General features: G+C 52.8%; 1 protein-coding gene across 3 annotated transcripts in view; it reads left to right on the plus strand.

Moving 5' to 3' along the window:
- Positions 1-27,198, plus strand: part of LOC137372616 (netrin-G1-like) — a 726,973-nt gene that overhangs the window by 308,056 nt on the left and 391,719 nt on the right. For 2 of the 3 annotated variants that reach the window (XM_068036556.1, XM_068036558.1), the window contains one exon: positions 1-51. This exon is cut by the window's left edge and continues 35 nt beyond it. The exons of the other annotated variant lie outside the window; for it this stretch is intronic. The gene's annotated coding sequence lies outside the window, so the exon portion shown is untranslated. The remainder of the gene's footprint in view (positions 52-27,198) is intronic. 3 annotated transcript variants of the gene reach the window in all.

Consider the following 27,198-nt stretch of genomic DNA (forward strand, 5'->3'; position numbering starts at 1 on the left):
CTGGACCCAGCCTGAGGAAGGGGATTTTCAGGGACGGAGAGCCCAATGGTGGTGAGTGAGAGCTTGCTCATTTATTCCAGCCTCCAGTTATAGATCACTGTCTGTATCCCAGCCTCCTGCCAGAGGCAGTATGTGCAAAGCTTTCACAAGCCAGCATTAACACTGAATTAAAGACCGCACGGCCCCAATCTGCCGAGTGCTGAGTTTCCCGTGTTGTTCCATTCCGTGTGGGTGCTGCGGAGGATTCAGGGGCTGGACGTGTTGAGCTATCGAGAGAAGGGAACCTTTGCCCAACTCCAGTGAAGACAAAACCTCTCAGAAACAAACCCGACTCAAACTGGGAGCTTTAAAGTGGAGCTGGGTCGGTGCAGTCAGACAGTAAAATAACCCGTGCAGGAAATCTCCTTCAGAAATAGCCGGTGAGTGAGAGAGAAAGCGGGGCTCTGGGTATGTGGATATAGACTAGTACAGCTCAAGATCATCAATTTATTACAGTGCGTGGACAGTGTGAACCCACATCAAATCACAAAATCTTGCATTTATATAGCACCTTTAACAGAAAGAAATCTTCCAAGGAGCTTCACAGGAGCATAAATCAGACAAAAAACTGACTTCCAGTCACAGACGCTGATATTAGGACAGGTGAAGGAAAGCTCGGTGAAATAGGGAGGTTGGATGGAGAGTCTAAAAGGAGGAGAGTGAGGCAGAGAGGACGAGGGAGGGAATTCCAGAGTTTAGGGTCCAGACAGCTGAAGGCACAGTCACCAATGGTGGAGTGGTGGAAATTGAGGATGTGCAAGAGGCTGGAGGAGGCAGAGATCGCAGGGGGTTGCGGGAACTGGAGGAGATTACAGAGATAGGGAGGGATAAGGACATGAAGGTAATTGAAGACAAGGATGAGATTATTAAATTTGAGACTCTGCTGGACTGGGAGTCAATGTAGGTCAGTGAGTACAGGGTGTGATGTGTCAGTCAGTGAGTACAGGGGGTGATGTGTCAGTCAGTGAGTACAGGGGGGATGTGTCGGTCAGTGAGTACAGGGGCTGATGTGTCAGTCAGTGAGTACAGGGGCTGATGTGTCAGTCAGTGAGTACAGGGGGTGATGTGTAGGTCAGTGAGTACAGGGGGTGATGTGTCATTCAGTGAGTACAGGGGGTGATGTGTAGGTCAGTGAGTACAGGGGGTGATGTGTCATTCAGTGAGTACAGGGGGTGATGTGTCAGTGAGTGAGTACAGGGGGTGATGTGTCAGTCAGTGAGTACAGGGGGTGATGTGTAGGTCAGTGAGTACAGGGGGTGATGTGTCAGTCAGTGAGTACAGGGGGGATGTGTCGGTCAGTGAGTACAGGGGGTGATGTGTAGGTCAGTGAGTACAGGGGGTGATGTGTAGGTCAGTGAGTACAGGGGGTGATGTGTCATTCAGTGAGTACAGGGGGTGATGTTTCAGTCAGTGAGTACAGGGGGTGATGTGTCATTCAGTGAGTACAGGGGGTGATGTGTCAGTCAGTGAGTACAGGGGCTGATGTGTCAGTCAGTGAGTACAGGGGCTGATGTGTCAGTCAGTGAGTACAGGGGGGATGTGTCGGTCAGTGAGTACAGGGGGTGATGTGTCGGTCAGTGGGTACAGGGGCTGATGTGTCAGTCAGTGAGTACAGGGGGTGATGTGTCAGTCAGTGAGTACAGGGGGTGATGTGTAGGTCAGTGAGTACAGGGGGTGATGTGTCATTCAGTGAGTACAGGGGGTGATGTGTCAGTGAGTGAGTACAGGGGGTGATGTGTCAGTCAGTGAGTACAGGGGGTGATGTGTAGGTCAGTGAGTACAGGGGGTGATGTGTCAGTCAGTGAGTACAGGGGGTGATGTGTCGGTCAGTGAGTACAGGGGGTGATGTGTCGGTCAGTGAGTACAGGGGGTGATGTGTCAGTCAGTGAGTACAGGGGGTGATGTGTCAGTCAGTGAGTACAGGGGGTGATGTGTAGGTCAGTGAGTACAGGGGGTGATGTGTCAGTCAGTGAGTACAGGGGGTGATGTGTCATTCAGTGAGTACAGGGGGTGATGTGTAGGTCAGTGAGTACAGGGGGTGATGTGTCAGTCAGTGAGTACAGGGGGTGATGTGTCATTCAGTGAGTACAGGGGGTGATGTGTCAGTCAGTGAGTACAGGGGGTGATGTGTCGGTCAGTGAGTACAGGGGGTGATGTGTCATTCAGTGAGTACAGGGGGTGATGTGTAGGTCAGTGAGTACAGGGGGTGATGTGTCAGTCAGTGAGTACAGGGGGTGATGTGTCATTCAGTGAGTACAGGGGGTGATGTGTCAGTGAGTACAGGGGGTGATGTGTCATTCAGTGAGTACAGGGGGTGATGTGTCATTCAGTGAGTACAGGGGCTGATGTGTCAGTCAGTGAGTACAGGGGGGATGTGTCGGTCAGTGAGTACAGGGGGTGATGTGTCAGTCAGTGAGTACAGGGGGTGAGGTGTCGGTCAGTGAGTACAGGGGGTGAGGTGTCGGTCAGTGAGTACAGGGGGTGATGTGTCAGTCAGTGAGAACAGGGGGTGATGTGTCAGTCAGTGAGTACAGGGGGTGATGTGTCAGTCAGTGAGTACAGGGGGTGATGTGTCAGTCAGTGAGTACAGGGGGTGATGTGTCAGTCAGTGAGTACAGGGGGTGATGTGTCAGTCAGTGAGAACAGGGGGTGATGTGTCAGTCAGTGAGTACAGGGGGTGATGTGTCAGTCAGTGAGTACAGGGGGTGATGTGTCGGTCAGTGGGTACAGGGGGTGATGTGTCAGTCAGTGAGTACAGGGGGTGATGTGTCAGTCAGTGAGAACAGGGGGTGATGTGTCAGTCAGTGAGTACAGGGGGTGATGTGTCAGTCAGTGAGTACAGGGGGTGATGTGTCAGTCAGTGAGTACAGGGGGTGATGTGTCAGTCAGTGAGTACAGGGGGTGATGTGTCAGTCAGTGAGAACAGGGGGTGATGTGTCAGTCAGTGAGTACAGGGGGTGATGTGTCAGTCAGTGAGTACAGGGGGTGATGTGTCGGTCAGTGGGTACAGGGGGTGATGTGTCAGTCAGTGAGTACAGGGGGTGATGTGTCAGTCAGTGAGAACAGGGGGTGATGTGTCAGTCAGTGAGTACAGGGGGTGATGTGTCAGTCAGTGAGTACAGGGGGTGATGTGTCAGTCAGTGAGTACAGGGGGTGATGTGTCAGTCAGTGAGAACAGGGGGTGATGTGTCAGTCAGTGAGTACAGGGGGTGATGTGTCAGTCAGTGAGTACAGGGGGTGATGTGTCAGTCAGTGAGTACAGGGGGTGATGTGTCGGTCAGTGAGTACAGGGGGTGATGTGTCGGTCAGTGAGTACAGGGGGTGATGTGTCAGTCAGTGAGTACAGGGGGTGATGTGTCAGTCAGTGAGTACAGGGGGTGATGTGTCGGTCAGTGGGTACAGGGGCTGATGTGTCAGTCAGTGAGTACAGGGGGTGATGTGTCAGTCAGTGAGTACAGGGGGTGATGTGTAGGTCAGTGAGTACAGGGAGTGATGTGTCGGTCAGTGTGTACAGGGAGTGATGTGTCGGTCAGTGAGTACAGGGGGTGATGTGTCGGTCAGTGAGTACAGGGGGTGATGTGTCAGTCAGTGAGTACAGGGGGTGATGTGTCAGTGAGTACAGGGGGTGATGTGTCAGTGAGTACAGGGGGTGATGTGTCAGTGAGTGAGTACAGGGGGTGATGTGTCAGTCAGTGAGTACAGGGGGTGATGTGTCAGTCAGTGAGTACAGGGGGTGATGTGTTAGTGAGTGACTACAGGGGGTGATGTGTCGGTCAGTGAGTACAGGGGGTGATGTGTCAGTGAGTACAGGGGGTGATGTGTCAGTGAGTGAGTACAGGGGGTGATGTGTCAGTCAGTGAGTACAGGGGGTGATGTGTCAGTGAGTACAGGGGGTGATGTGTCAGTGAGTGAGTACAGGGGGTGATGTGTCAGTCAGTGAGTACAGGGGGTGATGTGTCAGTCAGTGAGTACAGGGGGTGATGTGTTAGTGAGTGACTACAGGGGGTGATGTGTCGGTCAGTGAGTACAGGGGGTGATGTGTCATTCAGTGAGTACAGGGGGTGATGTGTCAGTGAGTACAGGGGGTGATGTGTCAGTCAGTGGGTACAGGGGGTGATGTGTCGGTCAGTGAGTACAGGGAGTGATGTGTCAGTGAGTGAGTACAGGGGGTGATGTGTCAGTCAGTGAGTACAGGGGGTGATGTGTCAGTCAGTGGGTACAGGGGGTGATGTGTCGGTCAGTGAGTACAGGGGGTGATGTGTCATTCAGTGAGTACAGGGGGTGATGTGTCAGTCAGTGGGTACAGGGGGTGATGTGTCGGTCAGTGAGTACAGGGGGTGATGTGTCAGTCAGTGAGTACAGGGGGTGATGTGTCATTCAGTGAGTACAGGGGGTGATGTGTCAGTGAGTACAGGGGGTGATGTGTCAGTGAGTGAGTACAGGGGGTGATGTGTCAGTCAGTGAGTACAGGGGGTGATGTGTCAGTCAGTGGGTACAGGGGGTGATGTGTCGGTCAGTGAGTACAGGGGGTGATGTGTCATTCAGTGAGTACAGGGGGTGATGTGTCAGTCAGTGAGTACAGGGGGTGATGTGTCATTCAGTGAGTACAGGGGGTGATGTGTCAGTCAGTGGGTACAGGGGGTGATGTGTCAGTGAGTGAGTACAGGGGGTGATGTGTCAGTCAGTGGGTACAGGGGGTGATGTGTCAGTGAGTGAGTACAGGGGGTGATGTGTCAGTCAGTGAGTACAGGGGGTGATGTGTCGGTCAGTGAGTACAGGGGGTGATGTGTCAGTCAGTGGGTACAGGGGGTGATGTGTCAGTCAGTGAGTACAGGGGGTGATGTGTCAGTGAGTGAGTACTGGGGGTGATGTGTCATTCAGTGAGTACAGGGGGTGATGTGTCAGTCAGTGAGTACAGGGGGTGATGTGTCAGTGAGTGAGTACAGGGGGTGATGTGTCGGTCAGTGAGTACAGAGGGTGATGTGTCAGTCATTGGGTACAGGGGGTGATGTGTCGGTCAGTGAGTACAGGGGGTGATGTGTCAGTCAGTGGGTACAGGGGGTGATGTGTCAGTCAGTGAGTACAGGGGGTGATGTGTCGGTCAGTGAGTACAGGGGGTGATGTGTCAGTCAGTGAGTACAGGGGGTGATGTGTCAGTGAGTGAGTACAGGGGGTGATGTGTCGGTCAGTGAGTACAGGGGGTGATGTGTCATTCAGTGAGTACAGGGGGTGATGTGTCAGTCAGTGAGTACAGGGGGTGATGTGTCAGTCAGTGAGTACAGGGGGTGATGTGTCAGTCAGTGAGTACAGGGGGTGATGTGTCGGTCAGTGAGTACAGGGGGTGATGTGTCAGTCAGTGAGTACAGGGGGTGATGTGTCATTCAGTGAGTACAGGGGCTGATGTGTCGGTCAGTGAGTACAGGGGGTGATGTGTCGGTCAGTGGGTACAGGGGGTGATGTGTCAGTCAGTGGGTAAGGGGGTGATGTGTCAGTCACTGGGTACAGGGGGTGATGTGTCAGTCAGTGAGTACAGGGGGTGATGTGTCAGTCACTGGGTACAGGGGGTGATGTGTCGGTCAGTGAGTACAGGGGGTGATGTGTCGGTCAGTGAGTACAGGGGGTGATGTGTCAGTCAGTGAGTACAGGGGGGATGTGTCAGTCAGTGAGTACAGGGGGGATGTGTCGGTCAGTGAGTACAGGGGGTGATGTGTCAGTCAGTGAGTACAGGGGGTGATGTGTCGGTCAGTGGGTACAGGGGCTGATGTGTCAGTGAGTGAGTACAGGGGGTGATGTGTCAGTCAGTGAGTACAGGGGGTGATGTGTCAGTCAGTGAGTACAGGGGGTGAGGTGTCGGTCAGTGAGTACAGGGGGTGATGTGTCGGTCAGTGAGTACAGGGGTTGATGTGTCATTCAGTGAGTACAGGGGGTGATGTGTCAGTCACTGGGTACAGGGGGTGATGTGTCAGTCAGTGAGTACAGGGGGTGATGTGTCAGTCACTGGGTACAGGGGGTGATGTGTCATTCAGTGAGTACAGGGGGTGATGTGTCAGTCAGTGTGTACAGGGGGTGATGTGTCAGTCAGTGAGTACAGGGGGTGATGTGTCAGTCAGTGAGTACAGGGGGTGATGTGTCGGTCAGTGAGTACAGGGGGTGATGTGTCAGTCACTGGGTACAGGGGGTGATGTGTCAGTCAGTGAGTACAGGGGGTGATGTGTCAGTCAGTGAGTACAGGGGGTGATGTGTCAGTCACTGGGTACAGGGGGTGATGTGTCAGTCAGTGAGTACAGGGGGTGATGTGTCAGTCACTGGGTACAGGGGGTGATGTGTCAGTCAGTGAGTACAGGGGGTGATGTGTAGGTCAGTGGGTGCAGGGGAGTGATGTGTGAACGGGACTTGGTGCTGGTTAGGACACGAGTAGCAGAGTTTTGGTTGAGCTGATGTTTTCGGACAGTGGAGATGGGAGGTGACCAGGAGGATATTGGAATAGTCGAGTCTGGAGGTGACACAGCTACAGATTGTTGCAGTGACACAAGAAACAAGAAATCATATCGTGAAATGTGTCACTGTTTGGGATTGAGAATAAGAGAGCGATCGAGGGACTGGTGGATTGAGACAGTGAGACACTGTCTATCTCTCCACTCTCCCCCGTGGTTTCACACTGAACACACACCATTGGTGGAGCAATTACACTGGGATGGGCAAGAGGTCAGAATTGAAGGAATGCAGAGATCTTAGTTTTATTTCAGTGACAGCAAAGGGTGGATTCTCCAAGTTCTGTTTATACTTTGATCGAATTTTTTTTATCCTCAGATATCTTTTAAATCTAATCAAAGGATCAGTTTGCAGAATTCTTTCTAAATACAAATAAATCCCTTGTTAATGTTTTGTTGTTGTGGGGTTTATAAAACCGTCACATTAATGGCTGTATACTGTTTCTTGGGAAAAGAGAGTGGAGCAGAGATTGGGAGAGAATTCGTTTCACTGTTTATATCATTTAATAAACTCAATGACACATTAACTCCTGTTTCCATTTGGAATTTAAACCTCTCGAATACGAATGATAACGAATAATTCGAGCTGGAAGTAAATTATTATTTTTTTTTATTTCCAAAATATACTTTATTCATAAAAATCTGTAAAAATTACATTGCCAAACAGTTTCCAAACAGCACGAAAAAATACAAACATTGCAAAAGAGATCAGTTTCTTTCAATAATGTCATGAGTTTCTTCCCAACCCTTCCGTTTCACAATTGTCATGTCAATTACAGTTTTACATTTACAGCAATTGAGAATATTAACGATACAGTTCGAGGGGTTTCCCATGGATCCAGCCCCTCAGTCTAGCTTGGTGGGGGAACCTTACACTGTGGTCTTTCCCCATTCAGCCTTTGCTGCGGCTGCCCCAAGCTTTAGTGCGTCCCTCAGCACGTAGTCCTGGACCTTGGAATGTGCCAGTCTGCAACATTCGGTGGTGGACAACTCTTTGCGCTGGAAGACCAGCAAGTTTCGGGCAGACCAAAGGGCGTCTTTCACCGAATTGATAGTCCTCCAGCAGCAGTTGATGTTTGTCTCGGTGTGCGTCCCTGGGAACAGCCCGTAGAGCACAGACTCCTGTGTTACAGAGCTGCTTGGGATGAACCTCGACAAAAACCACTGCATCTCTTTCCACACCTGCTTTGCAAAGGCACATTCCAGGAGGAGGTGGGCAACCGTCTCTTCCCCACCACAGCCAACGCGGGGGCACTGTGCGGAGGGGGCGAGACTTCGGGTGTGCATGAAGGATCTGACGGGGAGGGCCCTTCTCACCACCAGCCAAGCTACGTCTTGGTGCTTGTTTGAAAGTTCTGGTGATGAGGCATTCCGCCAAATGACTTTGACGGTCTGCTCGGGGAACCATCCGACATGATCCACCGTTTCCTTTTCCCGTAGGGCCTTGAGGACATTCCGTGCAGACCACTGCCTGATGGACCGGTGGTCAAAAGTGTTTTTCCGCAGAAACTGCTCCATGAAGGATAGGTGGTACGGCACGTCCCAACTGCACGGAGCGTTCCGCGGCAATGTGACCAGGCCCATCCTTCGCAACACCGGGGACAGATAGAACCTCAGCACGTAGTGACACTTGGAGTTTGCGTACTGGGGATCTACACACAGCTTGATGCAGCCGCACACGAAGGTGGTCATCAGGATGAGGGCCACGTTGGGTACATTTTTCCCGCCCTTGTCCAGAGATTTGAACATCGTGTCCCTCCGGACCCGGTCCATTTTAGATCCCCAGACGAAGCGGAAAATGGCTCGGGTGACTGCCACGGCGCAGGAGTGGGGTATGGGCCAGACCTGCGCCACGTAGAGCAACAACGTGAGCGCCTCGCACCTGATGACCAGGTTCTTACCCACAATGGAGAGAGATCGCTGCCCCCACATGCCCAACTTTTGTCGTACCTTGGCTACTCGCTCCTCCCATGTTTTGGTGCATGCCCCGGCACTTCCGAACCATATCCCCAGCACCTTCAGGTAATCTGACCTGACGGTGAAGGGGACAAAGGATCGGTCGGCCCAGTTCCCAAAGAACATGGCCTCGCTCTTGCCGTGGTTAACTTTGGCTCCCGAGGCCAGTTCGAACTGGTCGCAGATGCTCATCAGTCTGCGCACGGACAGCGGATCCGAGCAGAAGACGGCGACGTCATCCATGTACAGGGAGGTTTTAACCTGAGTGCCTCCGCTGCCTGGGATTGTCACCCCTCTTATGCTCGCATCCTTCCTAATAGACTCAGCAAAGGGTTCAATACAGCAAACAAACAAGACCGGGGACAGAGGACAGCCCTGTCTGACTCCAGATTTGATCGGGAAACTTTCCGATTCCCACCCATTGATTGAGACTGCGCTACTGATGTTTGTGTAGAGCAGTTGGATCCAATTGCAGATTCCCTCCCCAAACCCCATTTTGGAAAGCACGTCCATCATGTAGGTGTGCGATATCCTGTCAAAAGCCTTCTCCTGGTCCAGACTGATGAGGCAGGTGTCCACCCTCCTGTCCCGTACGTAGGCGATCGTATCCCTGAGTAGCGCGAGACTATCAGAGATCTTCCTGCCGGGTACAGTACAGGTCTGATCGGGGTGAATCACCAACTCCAGAGCAGACTTGACTCGACTGGCTATGACTTTGGACAGAATCTTGTAATCAACATTAAGCAGTGAGATGGGCCGCCAATTTCTGATTTCTGCCCTCTCCCCCTTCTGCTTGCAAATGAGGGTGATGATGCCTCTTCTCATGGATTCTGACATGCTGCCGGCCAGGAGCATACTCTCGTATACTTCCAGCAGGTCCGGGCCGACCCAGTCCCACAGGGACGAGTACAACTGGAAGTAAATGATGGCGGTTCGTTCGGAGATGGGGCTGGTGTAGACCAGTTTAACAGGGAGAGCTTGTGTTAATGAGTGAGTGAGACAGATACACATCACAGTGAATAAAACCCTTCACACCTGCCCTGTTCCACTGGCCCGACCTCAATCTAATCACACATTTATTAACGTCACTGCTGGTGACTAAACGAAGGAATTGTGTTTCAAGACTGATTTTCACCATCTCAAGACGTTCCTAAGCAATGAGATTAATAACCAGATCACCTATTTTAGTGATGTTGCTAATGGGATAAATATTGGGCAGGAAACGGGAGAACTCCCTGCTCTTCTAACAAATATTGCCCAGGAATCTTTCACATCCACCTGAGAGAGCACACGGGACCTGGGGTTGATATCTCATCCAAAAGACCCCAGCTTCAACAGTGCAGCCCTCCCTCAGTACTGACCCTCTGACAGTGCAGCACTCCCTCAGTACTGACCCTCCGACAGTGCAGCACTCCCTCAGTACTGACCCTCTGACAGTGCAGCACTCCCTCAGTACTGACCCTCCGACAGTGCAGCACTCCCTCAGTACTGACCCTCCGACAGTGCAGCACTCCCTCAGGACTGACCCTCCGACAGTGCAGCACTCCCTCAGTACTGACCCTCCAACAGTGCAGCACTCCCTCAGTACTGACCCTCCGACAGTGCAGCACTCCCTCAGTACTGACCCTCCGACAGTGCAGCACTCCCTCAATACTGACCCTCCAACAGTGCAGCACTCCCTCATTACTGACCCTCCGACAGTGCAGCACTCCCTCAGTACTGACCCTCCGACAGTGCAGCACTCCCTCAGTACTGACCCTCCGACAGTGCAGCCCTCCCTCAGTACTGACCCTCCGACAGTGCGGCACTCCCTCAGTACTGACCCTCCGACAGTGCGGCACTCCCTCAGTACTGACCCTCCGACAGTGCGGCACTCCCTCAGTACTGACCCTCCGACAGTGCGGCACTCCCTCAGTACTGACCCTCCGACAGTGCGGCACTCCCTCAGTACTGACCCTCCGACAGTGCGGCACTCCCTCAGTACTGACCCTCCGACAGTGCGGCACTCCCTCAGTACTGACCCTCCGACAGTGCGGCACTCCCTCAGTACTGACCCTCCGACAGTGCAGCCCTCCCTCAGTACTGACCCTCCGACAGTGCAGCACTCCCTCAGTACTGACCCTCCGACAGTGCGGCACTCCCTCAGTACTGACCCTCCGACAGTGCGGCACTCCCTCAGTACTGACCCTCCGACAGTGCGGCACTCCCTCAGTACTGACCCTCCGACAGTGCGGCACTCCCTCAGTACTGACCCTCCGACAGTGCGGCACTCCCTCAGTACTGACCCTCCGACAGTGCGGCACTCCCTCAGTACTGACCCTCCGACAGTGCGGCACTCCCTCAGTACTGACCCTCCGACAGTGCGGCACTCCCTCAGTACTGACCCTCCGACAGTGCGGCACTCCCTCAGTACTGACCCTCCGACAGTGCGGCACTCCCTCAGTACTGACCCTCCGACAGTGCGGCACTCCCTCAGTACTGACCCTCCGACAGTGCGGCACTCCCTCAGTACTGACCCTCCGACAGTGCGGCACTCCCTCAGTACTGACCCTCCGACAGTGCGGCACTCCCTCAGTACTGACCCTCCGACAGTGCGGCACTCCCTCAGTACTGACCCTCCGACAGTGCGGCACTCCCTCAGTACTGACCCTCCGACAGTGCGGCACTCCCTCAGTACTGACCCTCCGACAGTGCGGCACTCCCTCAGTACTGACCCTCCGACAGTGCGGCACTCCCTCAGTACTGACCCTCCGACAGTGCGGCACTCCCTCAGTACTGACCCTCCGACAGTGTAGCACTCCCTCAGTACTGACCCTCTGACAGTGCAGCACTCCCTCAGTACTGACCCTCCGACAATGTGGCACTCCCTCAGAACTGCATCAATTTTGATGCCTGAGGACAGAAGTATTTTCAATGAGTGTCTGTGATCAGGTCTCTGGGTGTGTTTGTTACTGAACCTCTCCCACTGGGAAATCTGTGAATGATCCGGGTTCGGAAGTATGGTTAATTCTGCAGAAGGTCAAAGGAACCAGCGGAGGGATATTATGGGATGGGGAATGGGCTCAACAGGGACAGAATGATATTATGGGATGGAAGGGCTGGAGGATTTGTCGGATTACATGGGCTGACTAGCCTTGCTCTGCATCTCTCTTAAAGCTGCCAGATTTGCTTTTATTTCTCGAGTTAAATTTTGGGGGCGGAGAGGAGGCTGCAGGCAGAAACGGTCCAAAACCCCTCACCGCAAAGTTACTGTGTTTACTCCTTCCAGAGAATCTCACAGCACAGAGAAGGCCATTTGGCCCATCGTGCCTGTGCTGGCTCTTTCAAAGAGTTATCTAAAAAGGCCCAGTGCCCTGCTCCTTCCTCATAGCCCTGTATAGAGGGGGATTCGTCACCTCTGCTGGGAAGATTCTAAACAGCAGCAGGAGCGATCCCTGAATCAAGGCAAACATGTAACCTCAGTTCTGGATATACACATCCCCTCCCCCAGATGATTCAAACTGTAATTACTCTGCATATGAATCCTCAGGTGGGACAATTAGACAGCTAAACTCAGCAGGATTTAGGACCGCGCGGAATCCTCAGGTGCGGCGATTCCAGTCCCGGCTCCTCGATTAACATTTCTTTTTCTATCTGTGAGTCCGCGGCTCCGGGGCCTCTTCATCTCCCTCCATCCCTTCATCTCCCTCCATCCCCCTCCACCTCTTCATCTCCCTCCATCCCTTCATCTCCCTCCATCCCCCTCCATCCCTTCATCTCCCTCCATCCCTTCACCTCCCTCCATCCCTTCACCTCCCTCCATCCCTTCATCTCCCTCCATCCCTTCATCTCCCTCCATCTCATCATCTCCCTCCATCCCTTCATCTCCCTCCATCTCTTCAATTCCCTCCATCCCTTCATCTTCCTCCATCCCCCTCCATCCCTTCATCTCCCTCCATCCCTTCATCTTCCTCCATCTCTTCCTCTCTCTCCATCTCTTCATCTACCTCTCTATAGTTTTTCTCTCTTTCTGTGTTTCCATCATTTCCCCACTTCTATAACTCTCTTTTCTGTCTTTCTCTCCTTCCCACTCTCCCCTTCTTTCCCTCTGTCCACTCCTCCCTCTTGCCCCCACTGCACTCTCTCTCCCCTCTTCCTTCTCCCCCACTCTCCCTCTTTCCCACTTTCTCTTTCCTTCCCTTGCCCCCATCCCTCCCTCTCGCCCTACTTCCTCTCCACCCGTCTCTCCTTCACTCCCTCTCTCTCCCTCCCCCTCTTTCCCTCCCTCCCTGCTCCCCTCCCTCCCCTCTCCCTCTCCCCCTCTTCTTCCCTCTCCCTCCCTCCTCTCCTTTTACCCTCTCTTCTCCGTCCCACTCTCCCTCCCTCTCTCCCTCCTCGCTCCCTCGCTCCCTTCCCCCCTCCCCAAACCTCCCTGCCCTCTCCCTCTCCCCCTCGCTCCCTCCCTCCCTCTCTCGCCATCCCTCTCCCCCTCACCCCTCCCTCTCCCCCTCCTTCCCTCGCCCCTCCCTCCTTCCTTCTCACCCCCCTACCTCCCACCTCTCCCTCCCCCCTCCAGTCTCCCTCCCCCTCCTCCTCCCCCCTCGGTCCCTCCTCTCTCTCCCTTCACCCTCACCCTCACCCTCTCTCCCTCCCCCTCCCCTTCATCTCCCACCCCCTCCTCCTCCCTTCCTCTCCCTCCCCTCCCCCTCCGTCTCCCCTCCCCGCCCCCTCCTTCCCCCCCACCTCCCCCTCCTGTTCCCTCCACGTCCCCCTCTCCCCTCCCTCATCTCTCCCTCCCCCTGCCCCTCCACCTCCCTCCTCCCTCTCCCTCCACCTTTCTTCCCCAATCACCCACTCACACCCTCTCCCTGCCTCCCCCTCCACCTTCCCCCTCTTCTTTCCTCTTCCTCTCTCCTTCGCTCTCCCTCCCTCTCCCTCTCTCCCTCCCCCTCCTTCCCTCTCCCTCACTCCCCCTCGCTCCCTCCCCTCCCTCCCTCTCTCCCCTCTCTCCCCTCCATCTTCCCCTCTACTTCCCTCTCCCTCCCTCCCCCCATTACCCCTTCTTCCCTTGTACGCCCCCCACCCTTTCCCTCCCTCCCCCTCACTCTCTCTCCCTCTGTCCCCCTCTCGCCCCCTCACCCTCCCTCCCCCTCCCTCCCTCACCCTCTCCAGCCCTCCCTCCATCCCCTCTCACCCTCCCCCTGCCTCCTCCCCTCCCTCCCTTCCTCATCCCTCGTTCCTTCACTCTCCCCCTTTCCCTCCCACCTCTCCCTCCCCCTCCACTCTCCATGCCCCTCCCTCTCAGTCCCTCCTAACCCTCAGTCCCGCTCACCCCAACCCCCTCCCTCCCCCACCTCTCCCTCGCCCTCCCCCCTTCTCCCTCCTCCCTCCCGCTCCACCTCGGTGCCCACCCACCCCCTCCCCCTCCATCCGCCTCCCCTCTACTCCACCCCCTCCCACCACCCTCTCCCCCTCCCTCTATCTCACCCTCTGCCTCCCACTCCCTTCTGCCCCTCCCTATCCCTCCCTGCCGCCTCCCCATCTCTCCCTCTCACCCACTCGCACTGTCTCCCCCCTCTCCCCCTCCCTCCCTCTCCCTCTCTCCCTCACTCTCCCTCCCTCTCCATCCCTCCCTCCCCACGCTGTCCCTCCCCTCCCTCTTCATCCCCTTTCCTCCCTCCCTTTCCCTCCCCTCCCCCCTCTCCCCCACCCTTCCCCTTCCTCTCCCTCTGCCCCTTCTCCCTCCCACTTCTCCTCCCCTCTCCCCATTCCTCCCCCTCTATTCCTCTCCCCCTCCTTCACCACCTCCCTCCCTCCCTCTTCCCCAGCTTCCCTCTCCCTCAGCATTTCCCTACTTCCCTCTCCCCTCCCTCCTTCTCCCCACTCCCTCCCCCACTCTCCCTCCCCTTTCCCTCCATCCTCCCCCTCTCCCACCCCCTCTACCTCTCCTCCTCCCTCTCTCCCTCCCTTTCCCTCCCTCCATCTGACCCCCCTCTCCACTCTTCCTCCCTCCCCTTCCCCTCCTTTCCTCCCTCTGTCTCCCTTTCCCCCTCCCTCTCCCTCCCTCTCCTTCCCCCCCACTCTCACACTCCCTCCCTCCCCCTCTCGCCCCATTCCCTCTCTCTCGCCTCCCTCTTTATCTCCCCCTCTAACTCCCCGTCTCCCTCCTCCTCCCTCCCTCCCCCTCCATCCCCCTCCCTCTCTCCCTCCCTCCTTCTCTCCCTCCCTTTCCCTCCCTCCCTCTGACCCCTCTCTCCACTCTTCCTTCCTCCCCACCCCCTCCTTTCCTCCCTCTGTCTCCCTCCTCTGCCCCTCTCCCTCATCCTCTCATCTTCCCTCTCCCCCTCCCTCCCTCCCTCTCCCCTTCCGTCTCCCTCTCCCCCGCCTCTCCCTCTCTCTCCTTCCCCCCCACTCTCACCCTCCCTCCCCCTCTCTCTCCACTTCCTCTCTCTCCCCTCCCTCTCTATCTCCCCCTCTACCTCCCCGTCTCTCCCTCCTCCTCCCTCCCTCCCCCTCCATCCCCCTCCCTCTCCCTCCCTCTCTCCCTCCTGCCCTTCGTCTGCCTCCCTCCCTCTCTCTCTCTCCCTTCCTCCCTCTCTCTCTCTCCATCCCTCCCTCCCTCTCCCACTCTCACTCCCTCCTCCTCCCTCTCTCCCTCTCCCTCCCTCTCTCCCCTCTCTCCCTCCTTCTCCCTCCCTCTCTCCCGCTCCTCTCCCTCCTTCCCTTTCTCCCTTCCTCCCTCTCCCTCCCCCTCCCTCTCTCCCTCCTCCTCCCTCTTTCCTCCCTTCCTCTCTCTTTCTCCCTCTCTCCCTCACTTCCTCCCCCTCCCTCTCTCCCTCCCTCTCCCCCTTCGTCTCAATCTCACCCTCTCTCTCCCTCCCTCGCTCCCTCCCTGCCCCTCTCTCCCTCCCTCCCTCCCTCTCTCCCTTCCTCTCCTTCCCTCTTTCTGGCACAAATTTTCAAATCCTCTCTGGCCACAGGAGAGGTATCAGAGGATTGGAGGACAGCGAATGTGGTACCGTTATTTAAGAAGGGTATCAGGGATAAACCAGGTAATTACAGTCTAACATCCGTGGTTGGGAAAATATTGGAAAAAATTATGAGGGGCAGGATTAATCTCCATTTGGAGAGGCAGGGAATAATCAGGGATAGTCAGCATGGCTTTGTCAGGGGGAAATCGTGTCTAACAAACTTGACTGAATTTTATGAAGAGGTGACTAGATGTGTAGATGAGGGTAAAGCAGTTGATGTAGTATACATGGATTTCAGTAAGGCTTTTGATGAGGTCCCGCATGGGATATTGGTTAAGAAGGTAAGAGCCCATGGGATCCAGGGCAATTTGGCAAATTGGATCCAAAATTGGTTTAATGGCAGGAGGCAGAGGGTGATGGTCGAGGGGTGTTTTTGCGATTGGAAGCCTGTGACCAGTGGTGTACCACAGGGATTGGTGCTGGGACCCTTACTGTTTGTAGCGCACATTAATGATTTAGACGTGAATATAGGAGGTATGATCAGTAAGTTTGCAGATAACAAGGCAAGGGAATATACAATGGATGGTAGGTTCCGAGGAAGTACAGAGGATCAGAGGGACATTGGTGTACTTGTCCATAGATCACTGAAGGCAGCAACACAGGTAGATAAGGTGGTTAGGAAGGCATATGGAATACGTGCCTTTATTAGCCGAGGCATAGAATATAAGAGCAGGGAGGTTATGATGGAGCTGTATAAAACACTAGTTAGGCCACAGCTGGAGTACTGTGTACAGTTCTGGGCACCACACTATAGGAAGGATGTGATTGCACTGGAGAGGGTGCAGAGGAGATTCACCAGGATGTTGCCTGGGCTGGAGCATTTCAGCTATGAAGAGAGACTGGATAGGGTTGTTTTCCTTAGAGCGGAGAAGGCTGAGGGAGGACCTGATTGAGGTATACAGTATTATGGGGTGCAGGGATATGGTAGATAGGAAGAAACTTTTTCCCTTAGCGGAGGTGCCAATAACCAGGGGGCATAGATTTAAGGGGCAGGAGGTTTAGAGGGGATTTGAGGAAAAATGTTTTCACTCAGAGGGTGTTTGGATTCTGGAACACACTACCTGAAGAGGTGGTGGAGGCAGGAACCCTCACAACATTTAAGAAGTATTTAGATGAGCACTTGAAACGCCATAGCGTACAAGGCTACGGGCCAAGTGCAGGAATATGGGATTAGAATAGATAGGTGCTTGACGGCTGGCACGGACACGATGGGCCGAAGGGCCTGTTTCTTTGCAGTATAACTCTAATACTCTGTGACTCTCCCTCTCTCTCTCCCTCCCTCTCTCCCTCGCTCTGCCTCTCTCCCTCTCAAATGAAAGAATGTGGGTAATTCCTTAGGAGGATTGTACACATTCTTTATGAGGTTGTGTTTATTGTATATTAGTCTGGGACACAGCATCTGGAAGAGCGCCCCCTGTCTGCCCCACCGGTTCTGGGACGGAGCGTCTGGAACAGCGCCCCCTGTCTGTCCCGCTGGGTCTGGGACGGAACGTCTGGAACAGCGCCCCCTGTCTGTCCTGCTGGGTCTGGGACGGAGCGTCTGGAACTGCGCCCCCTGTCTGTCCCGCTGGGTCTGGGACGGAACGTCTGGAACTGCGCCCCCTGTCTGTCCCGCTGGGTCTGGGACGGAACGTCTTTAACTGCGCCCCCTGTCTGTCCCGCTGGGTCTGGGACGGAGTGTCTGGAACTGCGCCCCCTGTCTGTCCCGCTGGGTCTGGGACGGAGTGTCTGGAACAGCGCCCCCTGTCTGTCCCGCTGGGTCTGGGACGGAGCGTCTGTAACAGCGCCCCCTGTCTGTCCTGCCCAGTCTGGAACAGCGTTCCCTGTCCATCCCGCCCGGCGGTCTGGAACAGCGTCCCCTGTCAGTCTCGCCCGGTCTGGAACAGCGTCCCTGTCAGTCTCGCCCGGTGGTCTGGAACAGCGTTCCCTGTCTGTCCCGCCCGGTGGTCTGGAACAGCGTCCCCTGTCAGTCTCGCCCGGTCTGGAACAGCATCCCTTGTCTGTCTCGCCCGGTCTGGAACAGCGTTCCCTGTCTGTCCCGCCCGATCTGGAACAGCGCCCCTGTCTGTCTCGCCCAGTCTGGGACACAGCGTCTGGAACAGCGTCCCCTGTCCGTCCCGTCCGGTAGTCTGGAACAGCGCCCCTGTCTGTCTCGCCCAGTCTGCGGCACAGCGTCTGGAACAGCGTCCCCTGTCCGTCCCGCCCGGTGGTCTGGAACAGCGCCCCTGTCTGTCTCGACCAGTCTGGGACACAGCGTCTGGAACTGCGTCCCCTGTCTTTTCCGCCCGGTCTCTCACAACGGGATTCTCCCAATGTTGGAGCCAATTGGTTTTCACTGAGCGTCTCCCCACTCACCCATTTCAACACTGACTGAATTTATAAATAATTTGAGATGCAGAATGAGTTTTTTTTGTTTAATGGTTAATAAAGAAATAATCCTGAACAAACAAACAATGGAATTGATGAGCCTTAAAACAGCCTTGTTGGAAATGAGATTTTGATGAAGAGCCAGATTTTGAACTTGTTCTGTTTCGCTGCCGTGTGTTTAATGTTCCTGCCTGGTATCAGATTGACGTTCCCAGCATTTCATTTCATGTCGAAATCATCGAGTTTCCAGAGTGAGGGATCAAACTCAGCCCACATCCCAGAACCAAATGCACTGGGCAAGATTCAAACCCCCCTCAGCTCAGAGCTCTCAAAATTCAAACCCATGTGGCCTGTTCTCAAGGTGTATTTATTTAGATTGATTTGCAACTCGTGAAGATAATGTGATAACTGAAAATGGTCTCTGCGAAACTAGGCAGAAAAATTCACAACCTCATCAAAGTTTAGTGATGTTTGACTGTGAGAATATCCAGTCCCGACAACCCTCCCGATCTCTGTAACCTCCTCCAGCCCCTACAACCCTCCCTATCTCTGTAACCTCCTCCAGCCCCTACAACCCTCCCTATCTCTGTAACCTCCTCCAGCCCCTACAACCCTCCCTATCTCTGTAACCTCCTCCAGCCCCTACACCCCTCCCTATCTCTGTAACCTCCTCCAACTAATACACCCCTCCCTATCTCTGTAACCTCATCCAGCCTCTACACCCCTCCCTATCTCTGTAACCTCCTCCAGCCCCTACAACCCTCCCTATCTCTGTAACCTCCTCCAACTACTACACCCCTCCCTATCTCTGTAACCTCATCCAGCCTCTACACCCCTCCCTATCTCTGTAACCTCATCCAGCCTCTACACCCCTCCCTATCTCTGGAACCTCATCCAGCCCCTACAACCCTCCCTATCTCTGTAACCTCCTCCAGCCCCTACAACCCTCCCTATCTCTGAAACATCCTCGGGCCCCGACAACCCTCCCTATCTCTGTAACCTCCTCCAGCCCCTACACCCCTCCCTATCTCTGTAACCTCCTCCAACTACTACACCCCTCCCTATCTCTGTAACCTCATCCAGCCTCTACACCCCTCCCTATCTCTGTAACCTCCTCCAGCCCCTACAACCCTCCCTATCTCTGTAACCTCCTCCAACTACTACACCCCTCCCTATCTCTGTAACCTCATCCAGCCTCTACACCCCTCCCTATCTCTGTAACCTCCTCCAGCCCCTACAACCCTCCCTATCTCTGTAACCTCCTCCAGCCCCTACACCCCTCCCTATCTCTGTAACCTCCTCCAGCCTCTACACCCCTCCCTATCTCTGTAACCTCCTCCAGCCCCTACAACCCTCCCTATCTCTGTAACCTCCTCCAGCCCCTACACCCCTCCCTATCTCTGTAACCTCCTCCAGCCTCTACACCCCTCCCTATCTCTGTAACCTCCTCCAGCCCCTACAACCGTCCCTATCTCTGTAACCTCCTCCAGCCCCTACACCCCTCCCTATCTCTGTAACCTCCTCCAAGCCCTACACCCCTCCCTATCTGTAACCTCCTCCAGCCTCTACACCCCTCCCTATCTCTGTAACCTCATCCAGCCTCTACACCCCTCCCTATCTCTGTAACCTCCTCCAGCCCCTACAACCCTCCCTATCTCTGTAACCTCCTCCAGCCCCTACACCCCTCCCTATCTCTGTAACCTCCTCCAGCCTCTACACCCCTCCCTATCTCTGTAACCTCCTCCAGCCCCTACAACCCTCCCTATCTCTGTAACCTCCTCCAGCCCCTACACCCCTCCCTATCTCTGTAACCTCCTCCAGCCTCTACACCCCTCCCTATCTCTGTAACCTCCTCCAGCCCCTACAACCGTCCCTATCTCTGTAACCTCCTCCAGCCCCTACACCCCTCCCTATCTCTGTAACCTCCTCCAGTCCCTACACCCCTCCCTATCTCTGTAACCTCCTCCAGCCTCTACACCCCTCCCTATCTCTGTAACCTCATCCAGCCTCTACACCCCTCCCTATCTCTGTAACCTTCTCCAGCCTCAACACCCCTCCCTATCTCTGTAACCTCCTCCAGCCTCTACACCCCTCCCTATCTCTGTAACCTCCTCCAGTCCCAACACCCCTCCCTATCTCTGTAACCTCCTCCAGCCTCTATATCCTCCGAGATCTCTGCGTTCCTCTAATTCTGCCATCTTGTCCATCCGCTATTTTAATTTCTCCACCATTGGTGGCCCTGCCTTCAGCTGCCTGGGCCCTTCGGGGATGGGAGTACAGTGGTTATATTACTAGACTGGTCATCTGGAGGCCGGAACGAATGTTCCGGAGAAGTGAGTTTAATCAATTAATTAATAAATCAGGAATAAATTGATAGTGTCATTCACAATAATCATGAAATTACTGGATTGTTGTAAAAGCCCATTTGGTTCACTAATGTACTTTAGGGAAGGAAATCTGTCGTCCTTACCTGGTCTGGCCTGGATGTGACTCCTGACCCACAGCAATGTCATTGACTTTTAACTGCCCTTTGAAATGGCCTCGCAAGCCAGTCAGCTGTATCAAACTGCTGCAGCATTAGCACTGTGCATGCACTGGTTCAAGAAGGCAGCTCACCACCACCTTCTCAAGGGCAATTAGGGATGGGCAATAAACGCTGGCCTGGGCAGCAACACCCACATCCCATGAACAAATAAGAAAATAAAAGCTCTGAATGTCTCTCCAGCTCTCTTTTCTCATTAAGTCCCTCCTATCGCACACCTCCTTATTTTTTTTATTCATTCGTGGGATGTGGGCGTCGCTGGCCAGGCCAGCATTTATTGCCCATCCCTAATTGCCCTTGCGATGGTGATGATGAGCTGCCTTCTTGAACCGCTGCAGTCCATGTGGGGGTAGGTACACCCACAGTGCTGTTAGGAAGGGGGTTCCAGGATTTTGACCCAGCGACAGTGAAGGAACAGCGATATAGTTCCAAGTCAGGATGGTGTGTGACTTGGAGGGGAACTTGCAGGTAGTGGTGTTCCCATGTATTAGCTGCACTTGTCCTTCTAGTTGGTAGAGGTCACGGGTTTGGAAGGTGATGTCTAAGGAGCCTTGGTGCATTGCTGCAGTGCATCTTGTAGATGGTACACACTGCTGCCACTGTGTGTCGGTGGTGGAGGGAGTGAATGTTTGTGGATGGGGTGCCAATCAAGCGGGCTGCTTTGTCCTGCATGGTGTCGAGCTTCTTCAATGTTGTTCGAGCTGCTATAGATATGTGAAGAGAAAAAGATTAGTGAAGACAAATGTGGGTCCCTTACAGTCAGAAACGGGGGAATTTATTATGGGGAACAAAGAAATGGCTGACCAACTAAATACATACTTTGGTTCTGTCTTCACAAAGGAGGACACAAATTACCTTCCAGAAATGTTGGGGAACATAGGGTCTAGTGAGAAGGAAGAACTGTATGAAATCACTATTAGTGGGGAAATGGTGTTAGGGAAATTGATGGGATTGAAGGCCGATAAATCCCCAGGGCCTGATAATCTACATCCCAGAGTACTTAAGGAAGTGGCCCTAGAAATAGTAGATGCATTGCTGGTCATTTTTCAAAATTCTACAGACTCTGGAACAGTTCCAACTAATGTAACCCCACTATTTAAAAAAGGAGGTAGAGAGAAAACAGGGAATTACAGACCGGTTAGCCTGACATCAATCATGTGGAAAATGCGAGAGTCCATTATAAAAGATGTAATAGAGCACTCGGAAAACAATGACAGGATCGGACAAAGTCAACATGGATTTACGAAAGGGAAATCATGCTCGACAAATCTACTGGAATTTTCTGAGGATGTAACTAGTAGAACAGCTAAGGGAGAACCTGTGGATGTGGTGTATTTGGACTTTCAGAAGACTTTCGATAAGGTCCCACATAAGAGATTAGTGTGCAAAATTAAAGCACATGGGATTGGGGGTAAGGTACTGACATGGATAGAGAACTGGTTGGCAGACAGGAAACAGTGTAGGAATAAACGGGTCTTTTTCCGTGTGGCAGGCAGTGAATAGTAGGGTACCGCAGGGATCAGTGCTAGGACCCCAGCTATTCACAATATATATTAATGATAGATGAGGGAATTAAATGTAATATATCCAAGTTTGCAGATGACACAAAGCTGGGTGGGAGTGTGAGCTGTGAGGAGGATGCAGAGAAACTCCAGTGTAATTTGGACAGGGTGAGTGAGTGGGCAAATAATTGGCAGATGCAGTATAATGTGGATAAATGTGAGGTTATCCACTTTGGTGGCAAAAACAGAAAGGCAGATTATTATCTGAACGGTGATAGATTGGGAAAGGGAGAGGTGCAGCGAGACCTGGGTGTCCTTGTGCACCAGTCACTGAAAGCAAGCATGCAGGTGCAGCAGGCAGTTAAGAAGGCAAATGGTATGTTGGCCTTCATAGCGAGAGGATTCGAGTACAGAAGCAGGGATGTCTTGCTGCAATTATACAGGGCCTTGGTGAGACCACATCTGGCGTATTGTGTGCAGATTTGGTCTCCTTATCTGAGGAAGGATGTTCTTGCTATAGAGGGAGTGCAGCAAAGGTTCACCAGTTTGATTCCTGGGATGGCGGGACTGATGTATGAAGAGAGATTGGGTCGATTAGGCTTGTCTTCACTAGAGTTTAGAAGAATGAAAGGGGATCTCACAGAAACCTACAAAATTCGAACAGGACTGGACAGACTAGATGCAGGAAGGATGTTCCCGATGGCGGGGAATCCAGGACCAGGGGTCACAGTCTAAGGATAAGGGGTAAGCCATTTAGGACTGAGATGAGGTGGGGTTTCTTCACCAAGAGGGTGGTGAACCTGTGGAATTCTCTACCACAGAAAGCAGTTGACGCTAAATCATTGATATATTCAAGAAAGAGTTATATATAGTTCCTCAGGCTAAAGGGATCAAGGGATACGGGGAGAAAGCGGGAACAGGGTACTGAGTTTGGGTGATCAGCCATGATCGTATTGAATCGCAGTGCAGGCTCGAAGGGCTGAATGGCCTACTCCTGCTCCTATTTTTCTATGACAGGCTTTGGGGAGTCAGGAGGTGAGTTACTCACCACAGAATTTCCAGCATCTGACCTGCTCTTGTAGCCACAGTATTTATGTGGTTGGTCCAGTTCAGTTTCTGGTCAATGGTCACCCCCAGGATGTTGATAGTGGGGGATTCAGCAATCGTAATGCTATTGAATATTAAGAGGAAATGGTAAGATTCTCTCTTGTTGGAGATGGTCATTGTCTGGCACTTACGTGGCGCAAATGTTACTTGCCACTTATCAGCCCAAGCCTGAATATTGTCCAGGTCTTGCTGCATTTCTACACAGACTGCTTCAGTATCAGAGGAGTCGCAAACGGTGCTGAACGTTGTGCAGTTATCAGCGAACATCCCTACTTCTGAACTTATGATTGAAGGAAGGTCATTGATGAAGCAGCTGAAGATGGTTGGGCCTAGGATACTACCCTGAGGAACTCCTGCAATGATGGCCTGGAGCTCAGATGATTGACCTCCAACAACCACAACCATCTTCCTTTGCGCTAGGGATGACTCCAACTTGCGGATGGTTTTCCCCCTGATTCCCACTGACTCCAGTTTTGCTAGGGCTCCTTGATGCCATCTCCAGTCAAATGCTGCCTTGATGTCAAGGGCAGTCACTCTCACCTCACCTCTTGAGTTCAGCTCTTTTGTCCATGTTTGAACAAAGGCTGTGTTGAGGTCAGGAGCTGAGTGGCCCTGGCGGAACCTAGAGCATCAGTGAGCAGGTTATTGCTGAGCAAGTGCTGCTTGATAGCACTGTCGACAACAGCTTCCATCAAGGAATCATGACTAAGTATCAATCTTTGTCAGATCACATAGCTGTGAAGCACCTTGGGACATTTTATTATGGTAAAGTGCTGATGGGTATTTGAGCAAGAGACGGTCAGTGTGCGTTTGCGGTTTATTGGAGACGGTGAGTGTGCATTTGGGGTTTATTGGAGACGGTGAGTGTGTGTTTGGGGTTTATTGGAGATGGTGAGTGTGCGTTTGGGGTTTATTGGAGACGGTGAGTGTGTGTTTGGGATTTATTGGAGATGGCGAGTGTGTGTTTGGGGTTTATTGGAGACGGTGAGTGTGTGTTTGGGGTTTATTGGAGACGGTGAGTGTGTGTTTTGGGGGTTTATTGGAGACGGTGAGTGTGCGTTTCGGGTTTATTGGAGACGGTGAGTGTGTGTTTGGGGTTTATTGGAGACGGCGAGTGTGTATTTGGGGTTTATTGGAGGCGGTGAGTGTGTGTTTGGGGTTTATTGGAGACGGTGAGTGTGTGTTTTGGGGGTTTATTGGAGACGGTGAGTGTGCGTTTCGGGTTTATTGGAGACGGTGAGTGTGTGTTTGGGGTTTATTGGAGACGGCGAGTGTGTGTTTGGGGTTTATTGGAGGCGGTGAGTGTGTGTTTGGGGTTTATTGGAGACGGTGAGTGTGCGTTTGGGGTTTATTGGAGACTGCGAGTATGTTTTTGGGATTTATTGCAGATGGTGAGTGTGTGTTTGGGATTTATTCGAGATGGTGAGTGTGTGTTTGGGATTTATTGGAGATGGCGAGTGTGTGTTTGGGGTTTATTGGAGACGGTGAGTGTGTGTTTGGGGTTTATTGGAGACTGCGAGTATGTTTTTGGGATTTATTGCAGATGGTGAGTGTGTGTTTGGGATTTATTCGAGATGGTGAGTGTGTGTTTGGGGTTTATTGGAGAAGGCGAATGTGTGTTTGGGGTTTATTGGAGACGGCGAGTATGTGTTTGGGGTTTATTGGAGACGGTGAGTGTGTGTTTGGGGTTTATTGGAGACGGTGAGTGTGTTTTTGGGGTTTATTGGAGACGGCGAGTGTGTATTCGGGATTTATTGGAGATGGCGAGTGTGTGTTTGGGGTTTATTGGAGGCGGTGAGTGTGTGTTTGGAGTTTATTGGAGGCGGCGAGTGTGTGTTTGGGATTTATTGGAGACGGTGAGTGTGTGTTTGGGGTTTATTGGAGGCGGTGAGTGTGTGTTTGGGGTTTATTGGAGACGGTGAGTGTGTGTTTGGGGTTTATTGGAGATGGTGAGTGTGCGTTTGGGGTTTATTGGAGACGGTGAGTGCGTGTTTGGGGTTTATTGGAGACGGTGAGTGTGTGTTTGGGGTTTATTGGAGACGGTGAGTGTGTATTTGGGGTTTATTGGAGACGGTGAGTGTGCGTTTGGGGTTTATTGGAGATGGTGAGTGTGCGTTTGGGGTTTATTGGAGATGGTGAGTGTGTGTTCGGGATTTATTGGAGACGGTGAGTGTGCGTTTGGGGTTTATTGGAGACGGTGAGTGTGTGTTTGGGGTTTATTGGAGACGGTGAGTGTGTGTTTGGGGTTTATTGGAGATGGTGAGTGTGCGTTTGGGGTTTATTGGAGATGGCGAGTATGTGTTTGGGGTTTATTGGAGACGGTGAGTGTGTATTTGGGGTTTATTGGAGACGGTGAGTGTGTGTTTGGGGTTTATTGGAGATGGTGAGTGTGCGTTTGGGGTTTATTGGAGACGGTGAGTGTGTGTTCGGGATTTATTGGAGACGGTGAGTGTGCGTTTGGGGTTTATTGGAGACGGTGAGTGTGTGTTTGGGGTTTATTGGAGATGGTGAGTGTGCGTTTGGGGTTTATTGGAGATGGCGAGTATGTGTTTGGGGTTTATTGGAGGCGGCGAGTGTGTGTTTGGGATTTATTGGAGGCGGTGAGTGTGTGTTTGGGGTTTATTGGAGATGGTGAGTGTGTGTTTGGGGTTTATTGGAGATGGTGAGTGTGTGTTTGGGGTTTATTGGAGATGGTGAGTGTGTGTTTGGGGTTTATTGGAGACGGTGAGTGTGTGTTTGGGGTTTATTGGAGACGGTGAGTGTGTGTTTGGGGTTTATTGGAGACGGTGAGTGTGTGTTTGGGATTTATTGGAGATGGTGAGTGTGTTTTTGGGGTTTATTGAAGACGGTGAGTGTGTGTTTGGGGTTTATTGGAGGTGGTGAGTGTGTGTTTGGGGTTTATTGGAGGCGGTGGGTGTGTGTTTGGGGTTTACTGAAAATGGTGAGTGTGTGTTTGGGGTTTATTGGAGGCGGTGAGTGTGTGTTTGGGGTTTATTGGAGGCGGTGGGTGTGTGTTTGGGGTTTACTGAAAATGGTGAGTGTATGTTTGGGGTTTATTGGAGGTGGTGAGTGTGTGTTTGGGGTTTATTGGAGGCGGTGGGTGTGTGTTTGGGGTTTACTGAAAATGGTGAGTGTGTGTTTTGGGGGTTTATTGGAGGCGGTGAGTGTGTTTTGGGGGTTTATTGGAGACGGTGAGTGTGTGTTTGGGGTTTATTGAAAATGGTGAGTGTGTGTTTGGGGTTTATTGGAGGCGGTGAGTGTGTTTTGGGGGTTTATTGGAGACGGTGAGTGTGTGTTTGGGGTTTATTGGAGACGGTGAGTGTGTGTTTGGGATTTATTGGAGATGGTGAGTGTGTTTTTGGGGTTTATTGAAGACGGTGAGTGTGTGTTTGGGGTTTATTGGAGGTGGTGAGTGTGTGTTTGGGGTTTATTGGAGGCGGTGGGTGTGTGTTTGGGGTTTACTGAAAATGGTGAGTGTGTGTTTGGGGTTGATTGGAGGCGGTGAGTGTGTGTTTGGGGTTTATTGGAGGCGGTGGGTGTGTGTTTGGGGTTTACTGAAAATGGTGAGTGTATGTTTGGGGTTTATTGGAGGTGGTGAGTGTGTGTTTGGGGTTTATTGGAGGCGGTGGGTGTGTGTTTGGGGTTTACTGAAAATGGTGAGTGTGTGTTTCGGGGGTTTATTGGAGGCGGTGAGTGTGTTTTGGGGGTTTATTGGAGACGGTGAGTGTGTGTTTGGGGTTTATTGAAAATGGTGAGTGTGTGTTTGGGGTTTATTGGAGGCGGTGAGTGTGTTTTGGGGGTTTATTGGAGACGGTGAGTGTGTTTTGGGGGTTTATTGGAGGCTGTGAGTGTGTTTTGGGGGTTTATTGGAGGCGGTGAGTGCGTGTTTGGGGTTTATTGGAGGCTGTGAGTGTGTTTTGGGGGTTTATTGGAGGCGGCGAGTGTGTGTTTGGGGTTTATTGGAGACGGTGAGTGTGTGTTTGGGGTTTATTGGAGACGGCGAGTGTGTGTTTGGGGTTTATTGAAAATGGTGAGTGTGTGTTTGGGGTTTATTGGAGGCTGTGAGTGTGTTTTGGGGGTTTATTGGAGGCGGTGAGTGTGTGTTTGGGGTTTATTGGAGACGGCGAGTGTGTGTTTGGGGTTTATTGAAAATGGTGAGTGTGTGTTTGGGGTTTATTGGAGAC

The sequence above is a fragment of the Heterodontus francisci genome, chromosome 8 (genome assembly GCF_036365525.1).
Source record: "Heterodontus francisci isolate sHetFra1 chromosome 8, sHetFra1.hap1, whole genome shotgun sequence".
In the NCBI taxonomy this organism is placed as follows: domain Eukaryota; kingdom Metazoa; phylum Chordata; class Chondrichthyes; order Heterodontiformes; family Heterodontidae; genus Heterodontus; species Heterodontus francisci.